Source organism: Balaenoptera musculus, chromosome 13, assembly GCF_009873245.2.
Source record: "Balaenoptera musculus isolate JJ_BM4_2016_0621 chromosome 13, mBalMus1.pri.v3, whole genome shotgun sequence".
Lineage (NCBI taxonomy): Eukaryota > Metazoa > Chordata > Mammalia > Artiodactyla > Balaenopteridae > Balaenoptera > Balaenoptera musculus.
Window position 1 is genome coordinate 50,303,571 of NC_045797.1, and position 23,670 is coordinate 50,327,240.

The window sequence follows — 23,670 nt, forward strand, 5'->3', positions numbered from 1 at the left end:
GACTGAAATATCAGGCAGATCAGTGAAAAACTGTGTAAATCAAAAGTGTTTAACTTTAGAAATAAATCTGTGTGTATACTTAAAAAATAGGTTTCTCTATATTTACCCCTACTTGTTGAGCTGTGTTTAGTCATATTCATTCATTTATTTAACAAATATTTATCAAGCTCCTTCTATGTGCTGAGCTCTGATGTAGGCACTAGGAACATCATAGTAATTGAAACAGATAAAAACCGTGAAGCTTATACTCTAGGGTATTTCAGGATAATGATTCAGTGTATGAGCCACATTTACAGAATTAGTTCCAAGATTGCTCCAACTGACCTGTTTTATTTTAGTCTGTCTCTGACCACTTTTTGTTTTGTTTTTTTTTTGGTTTATTTATTTATTTATTTATTTATTTATTTATTTATTTATTTAATTTATGGCTGTGTTGGGTCTTCGTTTCTGTGCGAGGGCTTCCTCTAGTTGCGGCAAGTGAGGGCCACTCTTCATCGCGGTGCGCGGGCCTCTCATTATCGTGGCCTCTCTTGTTGCGGAGCACAGGCTCCAGACGCGCAGGCTCAGTAATTGTGGCTCACGGGCCTAGTTGCTCCGCAGCATGTAGGATCCTCCCAGACCAGGGATCGAACCCGTGTCCCCTGCATTGGCAGGCAGATTCTCAACCACTGCGCCACCAGGGAAGCCCCTCTGACCACTCTTGGCTCTCAATTGTTCTTCAGTTTCTTTTCTGCCTAATCACTTTAGTTTGGCACATTGATTGACAAACTTCCACTTTGTCCTTCATATTCTTCACTTTGTTCTTAGTCTTTCAAAAACTGTCTTTCCCTTCTGATGTGTCTCCCCTGAGAACAAATGACCCAATGATAAGCCTCCTGGTGTGCAACTCCCAGAGCCCATCACATTTGTGTACAGCTCATATCAGAGATGGCCTGGGCCATGAGCGGATGCTAGACAACGGACCTGTGTTTTGTTCTAAGTTACAGAGTGCATAGTTGTGCACAGTAAGGAATATTTCTGAGCAGAGCTTCTACTTAACCCAGTGGAAACTGAAAATAAACAAGGTAGTACCCGGGCAAAATTAAGAAGCAGAAAAAGATGAATCCACTCCCCTACACTCCTGTTTTCTTTCCCTTTTTCCACTTAGTAAACTTTTTCTATCTTTTAACATACTGCTTTAGTCACTTTAGGAGCCAGCCAAAAAGAATGTCTCTCCTCTGATCTGTCCCTCCTGCTCTCACAGAAGGAACCCTGGCTGCAGCAGTTTAAGGACTGACCCCTAAGAGCTACTAGGAGTGGGAAAAGGTGCCTCAGGGGTTCCTTCCCTGCACCCTTAACTTTAAGTCTTCATTCATTATGCTAAGCACTAAGTGTCCCAGACACCAAGATCTACAGCAACTACCCTATGTTTCTGCAGAATAGTGATAACTAGATTGGTTGAGTGCTTACCACATGCTAGGCTCACACTAAGCACTTTACATGTATTACCCTGCTCAATCCTCCCAACCTGATCATATAGGTACTGTTAATACCACAGAGTAAGCTCTAAGTGGACGTTTCTTTTTACTGCTAGGCAGGAATATAGCACAGAGTTTTGACTATGGGGGCTCAGGTTCAAGAGAGAGAAAGCGTATGGTATTAGTTATGTATTGCTATATACCACACCCCCCAAGTTACCTCAAACTTAGCAGCTGAAAACAATAAACATTTATTATCTCATACTTTCTGAGGGTCAGGAATCTGGGCAGCTTCGAGGGATGGTTCTGATTAGGGTCTCTCATGAGGTTGCAGTCTAGATGTTGGCTGGGGCTGCAGTCATCTGAAGGCTTGACCAGGATTGGAGGATCCACTTCCAAGATGGCTGACATACATGGCTCTTGGCAAGAAGCCTCAGTTCCTTGCCTCATCAGTCTCTTCACATGGCTGCCTCAAGCCATGGTGGCTGGCATCCACTGATCCAAGAGAGAGCAAGGCAAAAGCCACAATGTTTTTTATAACCTAGCCTCAAGAGTGACATTCCATCACTTCTGCTGTCAATTCATCACATAGACCAACTCTGATGCAAAGTAGGAAAGAATTACACAAGGGCATGAATACCTGGAGGTGTGGATCATTGGGGGGCCATTTTGGGGTTGACTACCACATCTTTTAAAACTAAACACCACAAACTAGCTTTCTTCCATATTAAGAAAACAAAGCCTTGAAGTGTCTCTGGTTGGCGGGCACTGTCTGGCTTTAACAATTAGGTGTTGTATAAGTGCTGGGCTGGCTGGAAGTGCTCTCTGCCCACTTAGGTGAAGTGACCACTCAGGATGAGGACTGTCAGTTGTCTTTGCTGTGTAAATGAGATACCAGCTAGGGATTATTGTATCAGTTGTTATTTTAGCAGAAGTCAAGTCTGTACCACTGTCAGCTGGCCATGTCAAAAGTTTGTGATCCCCATTTTATAGGCTTTGGGAATTGAGACACTTGCTCAAGGTAATACTATTAGTCAAGGGGGCAAGGGTTCTAATGCAGGCTGTCAGACTGCAGAGACCACCTTCATAGCCAGAACTCCATAATGACCTACCCTCAAAGGGTAGGTCCTTTTAGCCATCAGCCCAAATTCAAGGAGAAGAGGAGCTAGGAAATGGCATGCAGCCAGAGTGCTACTCAAGATTCCCTTGAGGATGCATATGACAGGGCATCCTAGAAGATTGGAAGGAACATGTGCGGTTAGATCAGAAGAACACCCAGGTCTGGAGATGGATTTAGAGGGCTGAAGAAAAGGATCTCCTGCTTATAATGGGCTGATTGAGGTCTTCATTTTCTAATAACGTATATAAGTGGCAAGGTAAAAGGAACACAAATTACAGTCATTAACATGAAATGTTTGCCATCTGTGTCTAGCTAATATAATCACATTCAGGAATACATTCAAGGAAATCATGGTTTCTGAAGTGCAGCTAGGAGACGCTAAGAATTCTTCCACTGGATATTTCTCTTGGGACTGGCTCTACCCTACCTTCTCCTTTTAAGTTCTAAATAGAAAGTAGCTATTCCTTTTGAAAAATGATATTTTCCCTGGATATCCCATGGATGCTGACCCAGAAGAGTGCAATCATACAAGAATTCTGTTAGAGATGATGCCAAATTAAGAAGCTCATATATGGCTTCCTCTTCTGCAAAGCCTTCCTCGATTTTGCCATGGTGGTCCAGGCACTCCTTTTTCCTCTTTTGCCCAAATGGGAGTTTGGATTAAGGATGAGGAAGGAAAGGACATTTGAAAACATAGAGTACTAGAGGGGGACAGGCACTGGGAGGAGGAGGGTTACTGGGGACTCTACGGCTCTCTTCCCAGTTAGACTCTATGACCCAACACCTTGAACCTCTTTTCTCCTTCCCATAGATCTGAGAAATTCAGCTTGCTTGCTTTTCTGTTCTGAGCTGTTAGCAACTACTCTATTTCTTGGTTCTCATTTTTCTCCAAGAGTGGATGTGGAGTGGGATGTATCCCTGTGTTGCTGTGCACCAAAATAAGTACACAGACCCTTTCAGTTTTAAGGGTTTTCTTGGGGTCACCGTGGGGAAACAGAAGGAGAAAAAAATTAACAACATGAGGAAGTTATGAAGTCTCCAAAAACCTTACACGTTGTCCAACTTTACCCTTATCTGCTACTCAGAAGTGTTGATGGCTCCCCTTCTGCTCCTGAGGGTGGAGCTCTCATCTGAGCTCCTCCTTTCTGGACCTCTTCCCTCCCTTATCTTTTTCCACAGACCCACCCCTCCTTCCCTGAGGGCCTGTCTTTCAAGATGTGTAAGTACAGTTGGATGTGGACATGTAGACTTACAAGTACTCCCAGAGCCAAAGAATCATTTACTGTCAGTGTCACTCCAAGATGCTTCTCTTCATTTCTCTCAATGACTCCTTCATGCCACCTCAGGAGTTCTTCACTAGAACTAAGAGCATGAAAACTGCAAATGAGGAGAAGGGACATGGGGAGAGGCAAAGCTGTAGGCTTTGGGAAGGCACCAAAGACATACCATAGCAACTTTGCTGAGGACCCTTGGTAGCTGGTCTGGGTGCTCCTAGGACATCATCTGTAGGGGAAGCATTTGATAGGCTGTTCTGAGTGTTCTCTTTTAAATGTGAGTCTGGACACTGCAGATGTTAAAGAGTATGAATCAGAGGAATTCAACCTGGTGTAACCAGGAAGCCAGTGCTCTGCAGAATAGACCAGTGACTCACCACAACTTGATAATATCACATACAAGGACAAAAATGGGCAGCTTTGATTTGCTAAATGGAAATAAAAAATACTAATTATTTTTTATAGTAGAAGAGAGAGTGCATCCAAAGTTAACTCTTTAAAAATATCTCCAATTGTTGAGTGCTTAACACATTCAACAGAAAGTTTAACAAAATGTGGAAATTGGAATATTGACGTTACTTCAAAAGACTCAGAAGTAGTTAAGTAATTTAGGTGTATTTAAATCTTTCATGATATGAAATATACTTCATGTGAACAACCTATTGAAGTTTGCTCATATTGCTTATTTTCTCATTTACGTTTGAATAACATAAATGAGTTCTGCTGAGTGCCGCTTGACATCATCAATGATAACTCAGACTGGTCTCCTTAGTGCCCTTGATTTCTTGCTCCTCCCTATGGGGGCAGTTATATGCTGCATCCAGCCTTAGGAGAGGAAACAAAGGTAAATTCCAGGGGAATTCCCTGGTGGTCCAGTGATTAGAACACTGTGCTTTCACTGCTGAGGACCTGGATTCAATCCCTGGTTGGGGAACTAAGATCCCACAAGCTGTGCAGCCAAAACCAAACCAAAACAAAACAAAACAAAAAAACTAAAGAAAAACCCAAAGTTAAGTTCAGGGACCAAAAGGATTCACAATAGTGGATAAACTAAATTGAAAGCATTATGTATAAATACTTATGTATCTTTAAAGTTATTTAATATCGGGTATATTTTTTATGAGATAAAACTTTTGTATGATATGTATATTTAAATAAAAAATTAATCTTAAATTAAAAAAAAAAACATACATTGGAGAAGGCAGCTGATGACACAATTGTTTGGAGAAAGTAAAGAACAAAAAACAAAAAAAAAACTACAAAAGAAAACCCACTGAAGGATTTTGAGAAACTCCAGATGGACTCAGACATGTTGATGGAGGCAGCAGGCAGCAATATGACAGCTTAGGTCTGACTTGAATATCCATAATTTTCAAATGGAAGTTTGAAATTCTCAGATAAGATAAATTTGGTGAAAGAAGAGAAAAACTCTAGAATTCCTAATTCTCTTTCCATGAGTTTTGAAGAACTATTTATGAGTATGGAACAGCCTAAGGGCAAAATGGGAGCAATGGACTTGTTGCCTTGTCCAAGACAGCTAGACCTTCCGTTTCTATCCAGCCACATGGAAGTGGTTATGGGTCCTTGATACTCCATCCTGTGACCCCTCCTCCCACATTCCTGTCCCACTCTTAACCCTGTTGGGTTCTCATGGCACCTTATACTTTTCTTCCATGGTAATTACACAGTTTGTAATTAGATATTTATTCATTTGATAATTTGATTGTCTGACTTAATCATACTGCAAACTTCAAGAGCAGGGACAAACTTCAAGAACCATTTTGTTCAGAAATGTGTCCCCAATGCCTACCTAGTACAAGATATCTAGTAGTAATCAAAAAATATTTTGGAACAAATGAATAAATGATTCTTTTTTCTCTGCTTAGAATGTCTTCCCTCTTCCTATTTTGCTGGTGATCTCATATTTATGTTTTTTCAAAACCCAATTTGTATCACCAATCCAAAATACTGCTCCTGCAGAGGAAGTTACAGCCTCCTTTCTCTCTACATCTTCTAAGCATCTGGATTGCTGCACTCACAGCACTGTCCTCAATTGTTTGTTTACATAAGTCTCTTTACAATTAGACTGTGAGCTCCTTGAGGTCAGCAACTGGGTCTTATTCATCTTTTTATTCCCAGTATCCACTGGCATATAGTAGGTGCTCATCGACGTTTGGGAAGGAAGTGAGATAATAAATGGATCTTGTGTTGTCTAGGTACCTTGTCAAAGGAGTAGCCCATTTAGGGGCAGTGGTGAGCTGTAGGTCAACAGTTCAGTGAATATACAGGACACCAATGATGCCCCCAGGGAACATTGGTGTTGCTTCCCCTTCTTTTAGACCCTTGCCACTTTTCTCCTCATTTCTCCCAAATGGAGCTTCCCAGGCCACTGTGGGGCAAGTTCATGTTGCAAGCAGGGACAGTCAAAGAATTTCTCTAGATATTTTCTTCCAATAGCTGAGTGATAGATAGCAGTTCTTTCCTCTCTGAGGGTGCTAATATCAAGGTATGAGCACAAGTCATTCACCACCACTTGTTGAATGTAGCCATCTCTAGAGAGAGTCCTGAAAGGATCAAGTGCCTAGTTCTAGTAAGATCCAGCCATCATTGTCCTTTCAGTGGTTTGGTTATTTATATAAGTCAGTACATTCCCCTTTGGCCTAAATTAGTTCCAGTTGTAAGACTTACTAACAGAGGCAGAGCTCAGCATCTCTTCCACTGTTGGTCCTCTTTTCCCATGCAGCCCCCCAGCCTCTCCTCTAATAATTTCTTGAATAAATAATAAAGAATATCTGTGAGGCAATAGAAAATATGTATATTAGTCTCTGCCTCCAGTTTCTGGCACAGAGCTCGTAAAACCCTAGTAATTTCCTAGGTGATAATAGTACTAGGAGCATCTTTTGTTCTAATATTTGGTCTCTGACCCTGGTTCCTGACAGAGAGTTCCTATATCCCTTGGAATTTTCTGGGTAATAACAGTAACTCTTGATGGGCTCCTGGATAGGGACTGGTCACCAGAAAGACCAAACCATGATTAGAAGCTTGGAATTTTCAGCCCTACCTCCCATTCTCCAGAGAGGAGAGGGGCTAGAAATGGAGTTAATGACTGATCATACCTATGTGATGAAGTCTCCATAAAAATCCCAAAAGTATGGGGTTCTGAGAACTTCCAGGTCAGTGAACACATCCATGTACCAGGAAGGTGGCACACCCCAAGTCCACGGAGACAGAAGCTCCTGCTCTCGGGATGCTCCCAGACCCTATGTATTGAATGTCTCTTCATCTGTATCTTTTTATCATCCTTTAATAAAATGTTAAACATAAGTTAGTGTTTCTCTGAGTTCTGTAAGCCACTCTAGCAAATAGTGGAATCCAAGGGAGAGGAAGTCATGGGAATCTCCAATTTGTAGCCAAGTTGGACAGAAATTGTGGGTATCATGGGTACTTACTACTTGTGATTAGCATCTGAAGTGGGGGGGGGGCAGTCCCGTGGGACTGAGCCCTTAACCTGTGGGATTTGATACTATCCCAGGTAGATAGTGTCGGAATTGAGTTAAATTGTAGGACACCCAGCTAGTATCACAGAATTGCTTGGTGTGTGGAGTGAGGGGAACCCCACACACCTGGCATCAGAAGTGTGAGTGTGGTAGCAGTGTGAGAGTAAAGGAAAAACTTGCTTTTTTCCCACTAACTATCCAGTTGGAAGACTTCTAGTTTTAAGATGACAGAATAAAGATGGTTCTGCCCCCCACACCTTTCTCTCAAAAATTCCCCTAAAACAATAAGAAAAACAAGAATAAGGAACATAGAGTTTATCTTTGGTAAACTAGGACACAACTGTGACTCTGAACCAAAGAGGAAGCAGGTCAAACTGAAGTTCATGTTAACCAGAAGGAGCTGATTCACTCCCCACAACTTCAGGAAGGCTCAGGGATGCTGGCACCAGGTGCCTGTGAGGCAGAGGTGAGGCAAAGGAGTGGAGCAGGGACTGTTTAAGAGTATGTGAGGAGGGACTTCCCTGGCAATCTGGTGGTTAAGACTTCGCCTTCCAACGCAGGGGTGTGGATTCGATTCCTGGTTGGGGAGCTAAGATCCCACATGCCTCGCAGCCAAAAAACCAAAAAACATAAAACAGAAGCAATATTGTAACAGATTCAATAAAGACTTTTAAAATGGTCCATACAAAAAAAAAAATCTTTAAAAAAAAGAGTGTATGAGGAATGGCTAGACCTCTAAGTTCCCACCCACTCTACAGGGGCTATGTTTCCCCCACCCTCAAAAATGAGAGTAGGGTCTCTCGAGAAGCTTAGCTAATCTCAGGAAGCCAGGTACAGAGGAGAGCTGACAGTGAGACGCTAGAATCTGAAAAGAGGGAAGGACCTACTACCAGGTTCTAGCAGCATTCCCACTCTTCTCTCCTCCCATGGGAGAAACTGAGCACCATCCAAAAAGAGACCTACCTATGCTAAAATTTAGGGATACCAAATGAAAAAGTTGGCTAGCCATCTTCTCATTTTACAGTTCACCAGAGGATAAGCCTACCCTCGTATGAACAGTTCCAAACAGCTTTAAAGTATCTCATTTTAAGTTACAAATAGATAGACAAAGATCACTGGAGATCTGAGGAGAACCTCCAATATGGAAGTTAGAAACCAGAACAATAATAGAAGGGGAAAAATCTTTTCAGAGAGAAAAAAAAAAAAATCATTCCAAAGGATTGGGGAAAAGAATAACACTGGACTTCTCAACAACAACATTGACAGCTAGAAGCTAATGGAGTAATACCATTAAAAGTCTGAATAAAAGTTATTTTCAAACCTAGAATTCTACATCCAGCCACCCAAGCAAACCATTGATTATGTGCGAGGATAATATATATGCATTTTCATACATGTGAAATCTCAAAAAGATGTTCCTTTCACATATCCTTTCTCAAGAAATTACTGGATGATATGTTCCACCAAATGAAATCTAGGCAAATGAAAAAACAGAGGCAGTTATCAACTTCAAGAGAAACTGAAAGATACACAAGAAAGAAAATTCAATCATCATACACTTCTTGACTCATTAGAAAACAATACTTACAGTCATATTAATTAACACCGAATATGAGTTTAACCAAAAAGTATGATACAATTGTGTTGGGAGGATGGAGGAAGGGGTAGGGGAAGAGTAAGAGTGCTAATCGCACAGTGAAAGGAAATCAAGGGACTTCCCTTGTGGTCCAGCGGTTAAGACTCCGCACTCCCGATGCAGGGGACCTGGGTTTGATCCCTGGTCAGGGAACTAGATCCTGCATGCCACAACTAAGACCTGGCACAGACAAATAAATAAATATTAAAAAAAGAAAAAGAAAAAAGAAAAAAAATTACGTGGAAAGAAAAAAGGAAATCGATAGATAATCTCTAACTTGATTAATAGAGAGAATCACATACCCAGAAACTTGGAGGCAAATAGAAACAATACAAAAGCTGGAAAAAAATTGTCTCTGAATAATAGGATGGTGGGGAGGGACAGAGCTGTTTGAAAATACTGCTGTGTTGTTTTTTTTTATAAGCATTTTGGTGCTACTTGACCTTTTAAATTAAGCACTTATATTGCTTTGATAAGTAAAAGTTAGCTTAAAAATATCATACTGAAGGAGCACCAAATTATTAGCTGGCTCAGTTGCCTACATGTGTCATTACAGCTCTGTTCTTATGCTTGGAGGCTTGAAAATGTGGTCAGAGAGCTGGTCAGCGGACAGGTTATGAAATGCCTTGTGTGCAAAGCCAAAGAGCTCCAATTTTATTGTACAGGGAATGGAGAGCCCTTGGGGATCTTAAATAATGGAATAATAGATCAGACATACTCTCTGAGCATTAGTTTCCTAGACTGGGTTGGCCTAGGATGGACTATTCTGCCACTTTTTCCTCCCTCAACATTTTAGTATGAAAAATTTCAAATGTTTTATTAGTTAGTAATTTAAATTTTTTATTTATTTTATCAGTATTTATTACATATCATTAAATAATTATAAATTATTTAAATTTACTATGAAAAATTTTCAGAAAAATCAAATTATACATTGACCATCCATGTAACTACCTAGATTCTACAATTAACATTTTTACTGTATTTGCCTCCTTGCATAATTATCTGTCTACCTATCCCTCTGTCCATCCATCAATCCATCTGATATTTTTGATAAACTGACAGACATCCATATACTTCATCTCGAAACACTTCAGCAGCATGTATATCATTTACTAGAGTTTTTTTTTTTTTACAGTTCTTTTGGATAAAATCTGCATACAATGGAATTCACAAATCTATAGTGTACCATTCCAGAGTTTTGACAAAACCATATGCCTTTACATATGCAAATGTAAAACCCACTCTCTTTTCAGTGTATAGAACATTATCATCACCCCAGAATGTTCCCTCATTATTCTGCCACTTTTTAGTGTCTTTGTAACCCTAAAGTCCCGACGGGACTGGGGGGCCGACAATGAAGCCATATCATGAATGTAGGGATGAGTAAGAGTGGGATGTGGGTGTGGGGCCGTCAACACAGCTACCCTCCTTGATGGAGGTTCCAGGAAAATCAGAGACATTGACAAAGTGTGAAAGTTCATCTTGGTAATATCTTGGTTAAAGATACCAGACAAAGCTTTATGATCTACTGGTTGGCAAAACCTACACGAGATGACCTCTGAGATCTCTTCCAGCTCTGATGTTATATCTTTGTTTCTGGGGTTTGGAAAGCTAACTTTGTTTTCAATGAATTTCACAAGCACTTACTAAGTGTACAACTGTAGCAGGCCCTGAAAGGCCCACCGTATATTAGCTACTATTAATGGCATCTCTTCTAGGGGCAGAGTTAACCAGCTTATACTCTGGCTCAGGCTTTGATTATTATCTGTCTGATTTGTAAGGTGGAAGTTGGTAAGTTGAAGAGCTTCTGTAATATATCAATACCATCCTTGACATCTGGTGATGGCACCTCTTACCCACCTTCCTTAAAAATTCCACTGAATAATTATCGTGTCCTGACCAGTGATGGGTATTTGTAAGATTGCTGGCTAGAGTTAGAGTTTCAAACACAGAACTTTTCTCAATGTGAAATTAAGTCATCTCAGGACCTATAGTCTCATGTTCTTCTTAACCAGACAAGACTTTAATAAACACTTAGTAAAAACTATTTGGTAGAATTTAATCAGAACTCTCTCTGGCACTTAAATACAAAACTATAGATTATTTTCAGAATGGTGAAGATCCAGAAGTGCCTTCCCAAGAATAAAAAAGACCCAATTAGTCAGGCAGTGGGTTTTGAGCTGCTAACTACAACCCCCTGGCCCTGGGCTAGGTCCTGCAGGGGATTCAGAAAAACCATGAGAATGACTCTACTTTTGAAGAGAAGACAGGACTCACACCAGCTAGGCAAACACCCAGGTGCTCAGCTGTGTACTCATGTCTCTCACCTGGGTTGGGGCAGGTCCGCTCTGCCACAGATCTTGCTCTTTCTCTCTCACAACATTCTTCACACTTACAGTTATTTCCTTAGTGTCAGTCTCTGCCAGACTGAGCAAAGTTCTGCCCAGTTCACTGCTGTATTCTCAGGACCTAGGCCACTGCCTGGCACAGAGTAGGTCCCCAGTAAATGTTAAGTAGTGAATAAAGTTATAAAAAGACATTTCTATTAAATAAAAGAGTTTAAAAATGGAAGTTTTGTCAGGTTAGGTTTTTAAGGCCTTTCCTTTACAACATAGGTATGTCATTCTCCGAAAGCTTCATTGATCCCTGACAGCAACCTCATCCCCACAGAGGCTGGTCCCACTTCTGTGCCTTGCCCCTATTCCATCTTAAGCATCTGTTATGCCATGTATCAGTCTCTACTGTATCTTTTTGTTTTCTTGGCTGTATCCCCCACTAAACAGAGTATGCCTTGAGAGCAAGATCCCTGCATCTTTGCATCCTTGAGTCAAGAGATAGTGGTTAAATAAATAAGCTTCCTTTTCCTGAAGTTATTAAAGCTGAATCCATTTATTAAACAAGCTGTAGGCAGGATTAACCAGAAGCAAGAATTTATAGTATTTTGATAAGATTTCCCTCAATGAATATTTGTTGAAGACTGTTAGAGATAAATTATTCATCCATTGCAATTAGTATTCCCAAAGGTCTCTAAGAGCTCATTTCCTGTTCTGAGTAAACTCTGTCATCTTCCGAGATCTAAGCCTTATTTCACAGGAAAATGAGGCAGATTCTCTCTGATGGTTGGTTGAGTAGTGGTGGTGAATCTCATTGAGAGGATTGTTTTGTTTTCCTTCTCCTCTGTGGTAGAGAAAATTATCAAGACTCTAGGATGTCTAAAGTTGACATATAAAGGTGAATAGTCTAGAACTAGTATTAGAAAATGGTAATTACCAGGGAGGTAATTATCTAACTGGAAAAGTAGATGCTTAAGTTACTTAAGAACATTTAAAAAAAGAGTAGTTTATACTTACACATCTGCATGTACTGATGCAGATGGAATTTGGTGCTACTGAAAGCTAAGGAATAAACACTTAATAATTTTCCTCTTTTTTAAAAAAATGACCCCCCCCCCAAATCTGCCGTTGTGTTGAATAATCTAAGAGCAAAATTCTAATGTGAGATTTTTTTTTTAATTATTGGAGTATAGTTGATTTTATAATGTGAGATTGAACCAGGTCTGTCTGATTCCACAGTCTGTGCTTTCCCCTCCCTATATCATAACTCTATGGAGAAAAAAGTGGGACACCTTATATGAAAGCAGTGTAAGAATGGTAGAGTCGTGCCCTTGTGGTAGTTTGAATCACTTTTATGGGGCATTTCTTTCAGGTTTCCTTTGACCAATCATGTTGCTTTGCCTGGTTCTGAGTCTGTATTTGGTTTATCTCAGGGTCCTCCCCTGCATGCATGCGCATCTCTTAGCCAAGATGGATTCTAGTGAAGAGGCCTATGGGTAGTTGACATCACTTACTATGAGGGGGCGCCCCCTCCCTTTTTGACCTCCAAGGAGGCTTTCTGCACATGTGTAGTTGGGAAGGTCTCCTTGACTTCGAGAATGAGGAATATGTGGTCTTTTATCTCTTATCTGGGCAGGGCCCAGCCTCCTCCATCATCCTGCTTTTATGGCGTTTCTGCTATTTTGGAGTTTCTGTCCACAGGGGAGAAACTGTTCAGCCTGGGGCCCATCTATCTCCTGCCTCAATACTATGCTAAATTCTTCTAACCCCTGGCTGCAGAGGCTTGACAACGAGTATTACATCTAATTGAGTCACTGGTGGAATAGGAAGAGCGTGGACTGGTACTCAAGTCCCAACTCTAAGGCTCACTACTCAGCAGCTTTGGAAAATTTACTTTACGTTCAGAGGACCTCCATTTTCTCTCAGTGGGGATAATTAAACATTTCCTGAGCATTGCTGCAAATGCTGAACTCTAGCCTAAGCACTTTATGGTATTACCATATTTAACCCTCACATCACATAGATAATAATAATAGATACTTCTCTTTTCCAGTTGAGAAACAGGCTTAGAGAAATTAAATAACTTGTTCAAGGTCACCCAGCTCCACTGCCCACATCTTCAGACATATATCCAATAGCTTACTCACCATCTCTATCTGAATGTCAAATAGGCAACTCAAACTTAACATATCGAAAAGTGATTTCTTTATTCACCTGATGTCATTCCTTCTTCCAAGTCTTCCACATTTTAGTAGATGATACCGCCTCTTTCCGATCAAAACATAGGAACCATCCTTGTTTCTCTTTCTCTCAGTCTCCTCCCCCACCCCTACCCCATCAATCCAATCCATTAGCTACTCCCCTGAACTCTGTCTCAAAAATACATTTCTTTTTAGCTACTTCTTACTACCAAAACCACTACCACAACCCAAGCCATGATCATCCCTTGTCTGGGTTCCTGTAATAGCCCCATGCTTCTGGTAGCACTACACCTCCCCCATCCTCTTCCTCACCATCCACAACTGAGCTCAGAGCCTTTGTGCTCCTGTCAAGACCATAATCTCCTCTTCCCACACCAGAGTCAGAGCCTCACTACCACAGTCTACCTGGAAGGCCATCAGCACAAATCTCATCTTTATCCAGATCGCCACAGGACAGAACTGTATCTTCCAGCTTGCATGCCCATACTACTCTGTATATTTTAAAATATGATCCTGTCTGCTCCCCCTCTACAACACAAGAAAACTTTCACTGTGTCCCCTGGAACTCCTGGTCCATCATCAGCAAAATTCTTTATATTCCCTTCACCTTCTTGGCCTGAATGAAAACTAGTTTGTTCCCAGACGGCTGCTATTTTTGCCACATCCCAGTGTTCTGCTGGGCCTAGAGGTAGGATCGGCAATCTTCAAGCTCTTTATTGTTGATTTAAGACCATTGTTCCTCCCGCTTCCTAAACTCTCCCCCTTCCTAAACTCTCCCCCTCCCAAAGTTTGAATCTCTTTACAGGTCGCTCACCCTAATTCTTCAAAAATTTTAGCTCCTGTCAGAACAGTATGGAGGTTCCTTAAAAAACTAAAAATAGAACTACCATACGACCCAGCAATCCCACTACTGGGCATATACCCTGAGAAAACCATAATTCAAAAAGAGTCATGTACCACGATGTTCATTGCAGCACTATTTACAATAGCCAGGACATGGAAGCAACCTAAGTGTCCACCGACAGATGAATGGATAAAGAAGATGTGGCACTTATGTACAATGGAATATTACTCAGCCATAAAAGGAAACGAAATTGAGTTATTTGTAGTGAGGTGGATGGACCTCGAGTCTGTCATACAGAATGAAGTAAGTCAGAAAGAGAAAAACAAATACCGTATGCTAACACATATATATGGAATCTAAAAAAAAAAAATTGGTTCTGAAGAACCTAGGGGCAGGACAGGAATAAAGATGCAGACGTAGAGAATGGACTTGAGGACACGGGAGTGGGAAGGGTAAGCTGGGATGAAGTGAGAGAGTGGCATGGACATATATACACTACCAAATGTAAAATAGCTAGCTAGTGAGAAGCAGCCACATAGCACAGGCAGATCAGCTTGGTGCTTTGTGACCACCTAGAGGGGTGGGATAGGGAGGGTGGGAGGGAGGGAGACGCAAGAAGGAAGAGATATGGGGACATATGTATATGTATAACTGATTCACCTTGTTATAAAGCAGAAACTAACACACCATTGTAAAGCAATTATACTCCAATAAAGATGTTAAAAATAAAAAAGTTTATCTCCTGTCTTACTGACACTTTCTCCAAAGATAATCCTGTCTTAATTCTGGGTAATTTCAAAGACATGCAGGTGATCCTCTCCAAACCTTTTATCTCTGCTTCTCTTTTCCTCCAGTGGTCTAGTCCTCCACACTTCCTGAGTCATCCCCTCCACGAGCATGCCTTGTCGCTACCAATAACCACAACCTCTCTATCATCTCTATTTCAAGAAACCTACTCTCTGAGCCCACCTGCCAACTTTCCCATGCCCTCCCTCTAGTACTCTGTCAGGATTCTACCACCATTTCCTGATCCCTCACCTCCTCATGGCCTCACTTCCCTGCTCTCCCATCCTTGTTACATGGTTCCGCCCTACAATCACCCTTTGCATATCCATCTAGTCTCTTACTCCTCTCTCCTTCCGTTAGATTCACCTGACAAAACCCTAACCCTGATAATGTCAACTTCCCACCTTCTCTGAACCACCATCCACACATAAACACAACAGGGAAATATGCTGACTGGTTTCACTTTAAATTTTTCACCATCAACCTTAATTAGACCCTCAGTACTGCCAGTTAACCCCTCTTAACCCTTCCTTATTATATTCATTTTCTTCATCTCTTAGATGACTATCTTACATTTCACATTTCTTCCCAAACTTCCAGTACCTTTGCCCCTCCTCACTCTCAGCTGAGGATCTTGCTTCATGTCTTACTAGAAAAGCAGAAAGAAGCCATAAGAAGAAAAATTCCACATACTCCCACTGTCTACATCTATTCAGTCACCTTCATCTATACCTGTAGACCCTGCCTCTCCTTTGGTTATGGATCAATTGGCTACATTCCAAAGGCCAAGTTCTGTACTTGGGCGCCAGATCCCATTCCTCTTTTCCTCTGAAAGACATCCCCTCCCCTTCTTGTATCATTAATTTTTCCCTCTCGACTGGATAATTTACTCTGCCATCCATAGTTATTTCTCTCATCTTAAAAAACAATCTAAAACAAAAAAACCCACCATTAACATTTAGATGTTTCTCTCTCCTTTATTTGTATCTTTCTGCAATTCCTCTCCTTCTCCTCCACCCTTTTCTTGAATTTGCCTATATACCCTCATTTTCTCTCTGTATTTAAAGAAAAGAAATATGAAAAAGAGAAAAATGGTCAGTTAACTATGTCAATTCTTATCTAAGTTTTTTTAAAAAGGTGATTAACTTAACATGATGATAAGTAAATGTCTATTTTTCCCCTGGAATAGCTGAAATCTAAAAATAATAATATAGGGACTTCCCTGGTGGTCCAGTGGTTGAGACTTCGCCTTCCAATGCAGGGGGTGCGGGTTTGATCCCTGGTCGGGGAACTAAGATCCCACATGCCTTGTGGCCAAAAAACCAAAACAGAAAACAGAAGCAATATTGTAACAAATTCAATAAATTCTTAAAAAAAAATAGTCCATATCAAAAAATCTTTAAAAAATTAAATAAAATAAATACAAATAATAATACAAATAATAAAAATAGCTAATATAGTCACCCCTCCATATCTGCGTGTTCTGCATCTGCAGATTCAACCAACCATAGGTGAAAAAAAAATTTTTTTTAATTCCAGAAAGTTCCAAAAAAACAAAACTTGAATTTGCTGCATGCTGGCAACCATTTACATAGCATTTACATTGTATTAGGTATTATAAGTAATCTAGAGATTACTTAAAGTATATGGGAGGATATGCCTAGATTATATGTGAACACTACACCATTTTACATAAGGGACTTCAGCAGTCATGGAGTTTGGAAGCTGCAGAGGGTCCTGGAACCAAGGGGCAACTGTACTTATTAAGTACTTATATATGCTAGACCTTTACTAGGTACTTCAGATATGTTATTTCCTTTAATTTTTACAACTCCATATGGAAAGTACTAACACACCCTTTTTTATAGATAAAGAAATCAAGGCATAGAAAATTCAAGTATTTAAAAGCTGTTTTCTCTCAGCTGCACTCCAACCAAGCATTCACCCCCACCATTACACCAAAGCAGCTCTTGGAAAGGTCACTACTGACCTCCATGCTGCTATGTCCAGTGATCCAATCTCAGCCCTCATCAATCTTGACCTTTCATCAGCATGACACAATTGCTCACTCCCTCCTCCTCAAAACAAATCTTTTCACTAGACTTCGAAGAGTATCTCAGTTCTCCTTTTATCTCTGTGCCTGTTTCTTTCAGTCTTCTCTGCTGGTTCTGCCTCATTTCCCTGATCTTTGACTATTGGAATACCCCTAAGTACCCCATGGCTCAGTTATTAGGCATCTTCTACATCTACACTAACTCCCTGGGGAATGTCATCCTGCATCATGGCTTTGAACCAATACAAGCCAAGAACTTCCAATTTACATCTTTAGCTGTATTTCTCCCCTGAACTCTGGATCTTTATATGTAACAGCTAGTTGATATTTCCACGTATGTCTAACAAGAAACTTGAACTTGATGTGTCCAAAACCAAATGTCTGATTCCTCACCTACTCCCACCCCAAACCTGCTCCTCCAGCAGTTTTCCAACCTTAGTAAATAGCAGCTCTATGCTTCTAGTTGTTCAGGCCAACAACTTGGGAGTCACTCATGACTATTTTGCTTTCTTTCACACCTGATATCCAATCTATCTAGAATAGAATATATCTAGAATATGGCCATTTCAAGATATATATATATATATAGAAAATATATCTAGAATATGACAGTTCACCTGCTGCTATCCAGTCTAAGCCAGTCAATTTCTCCTGGGTTATTGCCATAGTCTTCTAATTGGTGACACCATTTCCACCCTTGCCTCTTCCAGTCTTCTCAACAGAGCAGACAAAATGACCGCTTTAAGACCTGAGTAAGGTCATGTCATTCCTCTATTCAGAGCCCTCTAATGGATTCCATCTTACATACTGTACATGCCAACAGCCTTATCATGGCCTCAAATGCCCTATATAATGGAAACACTGTCCTCCTCCCAACCCCCATCCTTTCCTCTCCCAGTACTCTTCCCCTCCCTCCTCCTACTTCAGCCACACTGTCCTCCTAACACATGTGGCGTGTTCTCACCTCAAGAACTTAGCACTTGCTATTCCCTTGGCCTCCACATCTTCCCACAGGGCTCCTTCCCCCCTTGCTTTTAGTCCTCTGCTCAAATGCCAATCTATTACTGATGGCTTCTCCAGCCACCATATAAAAATTAGTGACATTCTTTCCCTCATCCCAAACCTCCCTTTCTTTTTCCCCTGCCCTATTGTTCTCCAGAACATTTACCATACTCTGATATACTATGTATTTACTTGTCTATATATTCATTGACTATCTCCCCTAAGCTTCGTGACAGAGGGCTTTAATCTTGTTCACCTCCATATTTCCAGCACATAGAACTGTACCTGGCACCTAGTATTTAATAAACACCAATTGGATAAATAATATATGAATTGTAGCTTTTTTACTGTAGCATATGCTATCACTAATATTGTCATGATAGATCAGATTTTTCCTTCTTTAGCTGGCTACTTCTATTTACCCTTCAAGATGCTACTTAGGAATTCCAAATTCCAGCAAGCTTTCTCTTCATCTCCAAGGATGTGTTAGGTGTCCCTTCTCTGAGCTCCCATGGCAATCTGAGCATGTCTCTATCCGAGCCTTGGTCACATGATAATGTCTGTTTGCCTGGGGCACTTCCCCACTGCTGCACTGTGATCAGGGCATGGTATCTTTTGTCTGAGCCCCCCAGGGCCTCAAACAATGTTTGGCACATGTTAAGTAGCCTACAGATGTTTGCAAGAAGGAAGGAAGGAGACATCAAAAAGAAGGGAAAGAAGGGAGGAATAAAGAAGAGAATGAATGACAGATAAGCTGCAATTTTCATTTCTAATTAAAAAAAATTATTTACAAATTCAATTTACAAAATGCCGGAATACTGCAGACTTCCTTTTTAAAAAAATTGTTGTAAAATACATAGAACCAAGAACTTACCATCTTAACAGTTCAGTGGCATTAAGTACATTCACATTTTTGTGCAACCATCTTCAGAACTGTTTTCATATTGTAAAACTGAATCTCTGTACCTATTAAACACTAACTCCCTATTTCCCCTTTACCCTAGCCCTTTTGGCCATCACCATTCTACTTTCTGTCTCTAAAGATTTGAGTATTCTAGGTACCTCATGTAAGTGGAATCACACAGTATTTGTCCTTTTATGACTGGTGTATTTTACTTATTCTAATGTCCTCAAGGTTCATCCATGTTATAGCATGTGTCAGAATTTAATTCCTTCTTAAAGCTGGATAATATTCCATTGTATGTATATACCACATTTGTTTGTCAATTCATCTGTCGATGGACACTTGGATTGTTTCCACATTTTAGCTATTGTGAGTAATGTTGCTATGAACATAGGTTCAAGTCCTTGCTTTCACTTCTTTTGGGTATATACCCAGAAATGGAATTGCTGGGTCATGTGGTAATTTTATTTTAAAATTTTGGGGAAACTACCACACTGTTTTCAATGTGGATGTGTCATTTTATACTCCCACAGCTGTGCACAAGGATTATAGGTTCTCAACATCCTCACCAACACACTTGTTATTTTCTTTCTCTCTCTCTTTCTTCCTTCCTTTCTCTTTTTCTTTTTTTGGATAGTAGCCATCCTACTGGATGTGAGGTGCTGCAGACTTCCTTTTAAAATCTAAGTACATCTGCAAATGCATTGAAGCCCCCAGTTGTGGGTCTTTAGTCTGAAAGGCAGCCAGCGGTACTGAGGTGAGCTTCTGGAATTCATTCACCAGCTGCATAGACAGTTATTCCTCTCTCTCCATCTGCTCACTCCTAGGAGAGCCCAACCAACCACTGTTGAGCAGCTTTAGTGGTGTAAATTCTCACAATCCCTGGCACCCAGCTGCTCAGCAGCATTAAATATACACTGCAAACCTTACTCTACTCTCCCCTTCTGGAGCTGCAGTGCATTCTCTCTGCTAGACTGCCATTGTCTCTCTAGACTCCTTGTAGGTCCAGCTTCTCCCAAGATTCCATAGTTCACAAAAGGCAACTGAGGGGAGCTATACAAGGTTTACTTGCAGGAAAGAGATAGCACAAAAGTAATAAGCAATCTGAGCTATCTGTAGAATAAGAGAGTGAGGACAGATTCTGAAGACTTGTTGTCGTACTGGCAACAAAGCTGAGTGAAGGAACACGTGGCAGGCCCTTTCTTCCAGCCACACACTCCATTAACCCATCACCCCTGGAGTCCAGCTCTGTTCTTAGGGAGCTTCTGTGTGGATCATTTCCCCCATATTGCAGAGAATTCTAAAAATATTTCCAAAAACTTATGTGCAGGCTAATGGAAGGGAAGATATGATTTAAACATTTTAATTTCACAATTAACTGTTACACTGGGCAAGTCAGTAAACCTCACTACGCCTGTTTTCTCAGCTATGAAATGAAATTTTTGGACAAGAAGTCTTTAAGGGCCCTGGCAGCTCAAAAAAATTTTAATTCCAAAACTTCTAATGATCCAAAAAACATTTCCTTTAGTTTTAAAAATGTTATACACACACAGATATATATATATATTATCTTGGGTATAGTCACCCTGTAAAGGTTTTGCATAGTCTATGTTTAAATAAGTTAGTGTTTCCTAAATATAACTTAGGCAGAATAGGTCACTTGGGGCTATGCTGGCTGAATTTCAAGGAAACAATAATCTACCAAGTGGATAATTCACATATGGTCAAGAACTGGAAGGCGCCAACCAGTTTTTAATAGACCTGAGAGTCAAAGCAATTCTGCCTTATTCTGCCTTCAATGGCAACCCCATTAATATTGAGTAAATCTCTGAAAACTCAGAATTAGATGTTTGTTGCTGTTTGTTGTCTGCCACGTAATTGTAAATTTGTGTGTCTGTGTTTGCAGAGAGCTGTGACTTCTCAGTCATTTGCCCTCTTATCCACCACCGCCTCCAAATGTTTCTTTTCTAAAAGCACACACAAAAATGTCACTGGATTAAATAAATATAAAATGCTGCCTCAGAAACAAACATATTATATCAAGTGTGTGCTCGGTGGTACTCAAAGGCTACAATTGCTCGTGTGGTGTTCCCTTTTACTCACTCACTGTCAAATTCACATTGCAAACAACGTAAAAAGAGACAAAAGCCAGAATTGTCATCTCCCACAGTATCACCATGATTGAAAGGTAATGATCCTGTTATTGTTATGTGCCAGGAGATGTTTTAATGGGTTTCCCAGCCTGTTGAGAATCATTTCAGGTTGCTGAGTTGAGGAGAGTGAAACATGGAATCTCCCAGTTGTTTCTGTCAGATCTTGTAATTGATGTCACCAGGCATTTCTTAGAGAGTAGAATAAGCCACCACCCACCTGCCAGGCACGTTCACTTCCATCAGTTAAAAAACAATATTAGTTATTGAAAATAATCCCCAATACCTATTCATTCACTCATTCTATGTTCTGGATAAACTTTAAAAACAAAGTTAAACATGCTGCCCCTGGTTTGCTATGTATGTTTTGACGTGCCGGTAGTTGTTAGCACGTGTGGAAGAGAAGCTCATAGATGATCCTCAATTTTTAAACACTTTAACACTTATTTTGGTAGCACACAGTATATAGGATAGATCAAATAAAGTAAATAAAATTACTTTTATGATTCTAAAATAAGATTTGCAGTTTCTCTATGTTAAAAGTCCATATTATCAATTATATCAGTAAAGTTTAGCTGCAGGAAGCAAACCACTGCCACAAGAGCATTTAATACAGGGAATCGGGTGCCTACAGAATTGTTGGGGAGGCTGATAAGAGTGGAATAAGCTAGGTCCTTTCTAGTGACCCCCAGAACATCACCACTGAACTGTCCTGCCAGAGGAATACCACAGTTGGAAGGTGGGGATTCAGAAGCTCCCTCTGGAAGTGTTGAGTTGAAGAACAGAACACACCACCGAGACTGTGATCCCAGCGATCAGAAAGCTGCCACTGCAATTGCCTCTTCACATCTGTGAAGCTAATCTCTGAACACTAGGATGCTGTTGCAATGACCATGACTGTCAGCAGCAACAGCTAAGAACATGGGAAGGTAGTGCCTGCCCTTTCTGTTTTCCAAATATTGCTTAATGCACTGAATTGATGCAATCAATTTCACACCCAGAACCAGCTGCAAGGAGTAGGAGGAGTGTGAGATTTTTTTGTTAGCACAAATAATCATTAATTATTATTGTCATAAGTATCACAAAGGTGCACATCCTTGGTGGTGCAGTGGTTAAGAATCCACCTGCCAGTGCAGGGGACACTGGTTTGATCCCTGGTCCAGGAAGATCCCACATGCCGCGGAGCAACTAAGCCCATGCACCACAACTACTGAGCCTACGCCCTAGAGCCCGCGAGCCACAACTACTGAAGCCTGCGTGCCACAACTACTGAAGCCCACGCGCCTAGAGCCCGTGCTCTGCAACAAGAGAAGCCACCGCAATGAGAAGCCCGCACACCACAACGAAGAGTAGCCACCGCTCGCCGCAACTAGAGAAAGCCCGCATGCAGCAACGAAGACCCAACACAGTCAAACATAGATAAATAAATAACTAAATTTACATTAAACAAATAAAATAAAGGCTCAAAAAAAAGAAGTATCACAAAGGCAAAGCACAGAATATAATGATAACATATAACAGGGTGATCTGACTTAAGTTGTGGGGGTCAGAGACATTTTTCTGCTGTATTTTTATAACAAATTATACACTTTCTTCTATACCTTGCCTTTTCATTTAATAGAATATCCTGGATATTATTCTATATCAACACATAATGAGCTTTTACATTCTTTTTTCATGAATGCAAAACATTCTACAACATAGGTGTATGTAATTTATCTTACCATTCCCCTCTCAATGGACATGTAGGCAATATCCAGTCCTTTACTATCACAAATAATGCTGCAGTAAACGGCCTTGTACTTATGTAACTTCACATGTGGACAAGTGTATTTACAGAATAAATTCCTAAGTGTAGAATTACTCAGTCAATGGACATGTTGCTTGTAATTTTTAAAAGAAAATTTTGTTTTATTCATTAGTTCATTTTATGAATAGTTAATACATGCACAGGGTAAAAAGATAAATTAAAAGGGAGCAAAAATGTAGATAGTGGAAAGTAAATTTCCTTCACAATCCATCCAGAGATAGTCTATGTATATACAAGCACATAGATATACATATACACCCACACCCAACATATGAACATTTATTTATTTATTTATTTTTGGCTGTGTTGGGTCTTCGTTGCTGTGCACGGGCTTTCTCTAGTTGTGGTGAGAGGGGGCTACTCTTCGTTGCGGTGCGTGGGCTTCTCATTGCGGTGGCTTCTCTGTTGCAGAGCACAGGCTCTAGGTGCGTGGGCTTCAGTAGTTGTGACACATGGCCTTAGTTGCTCCACAGCATGTGGGATCTTCCCGGACCAGGGATCGAACCCGTGTGCCCTGCATTGGCAGGCGGATTCTTAACCACTGTGCCACCAGGGAAGTCCCTGAAAGTTTCAATTAATATGCAGAATTTCTCTGGGCAG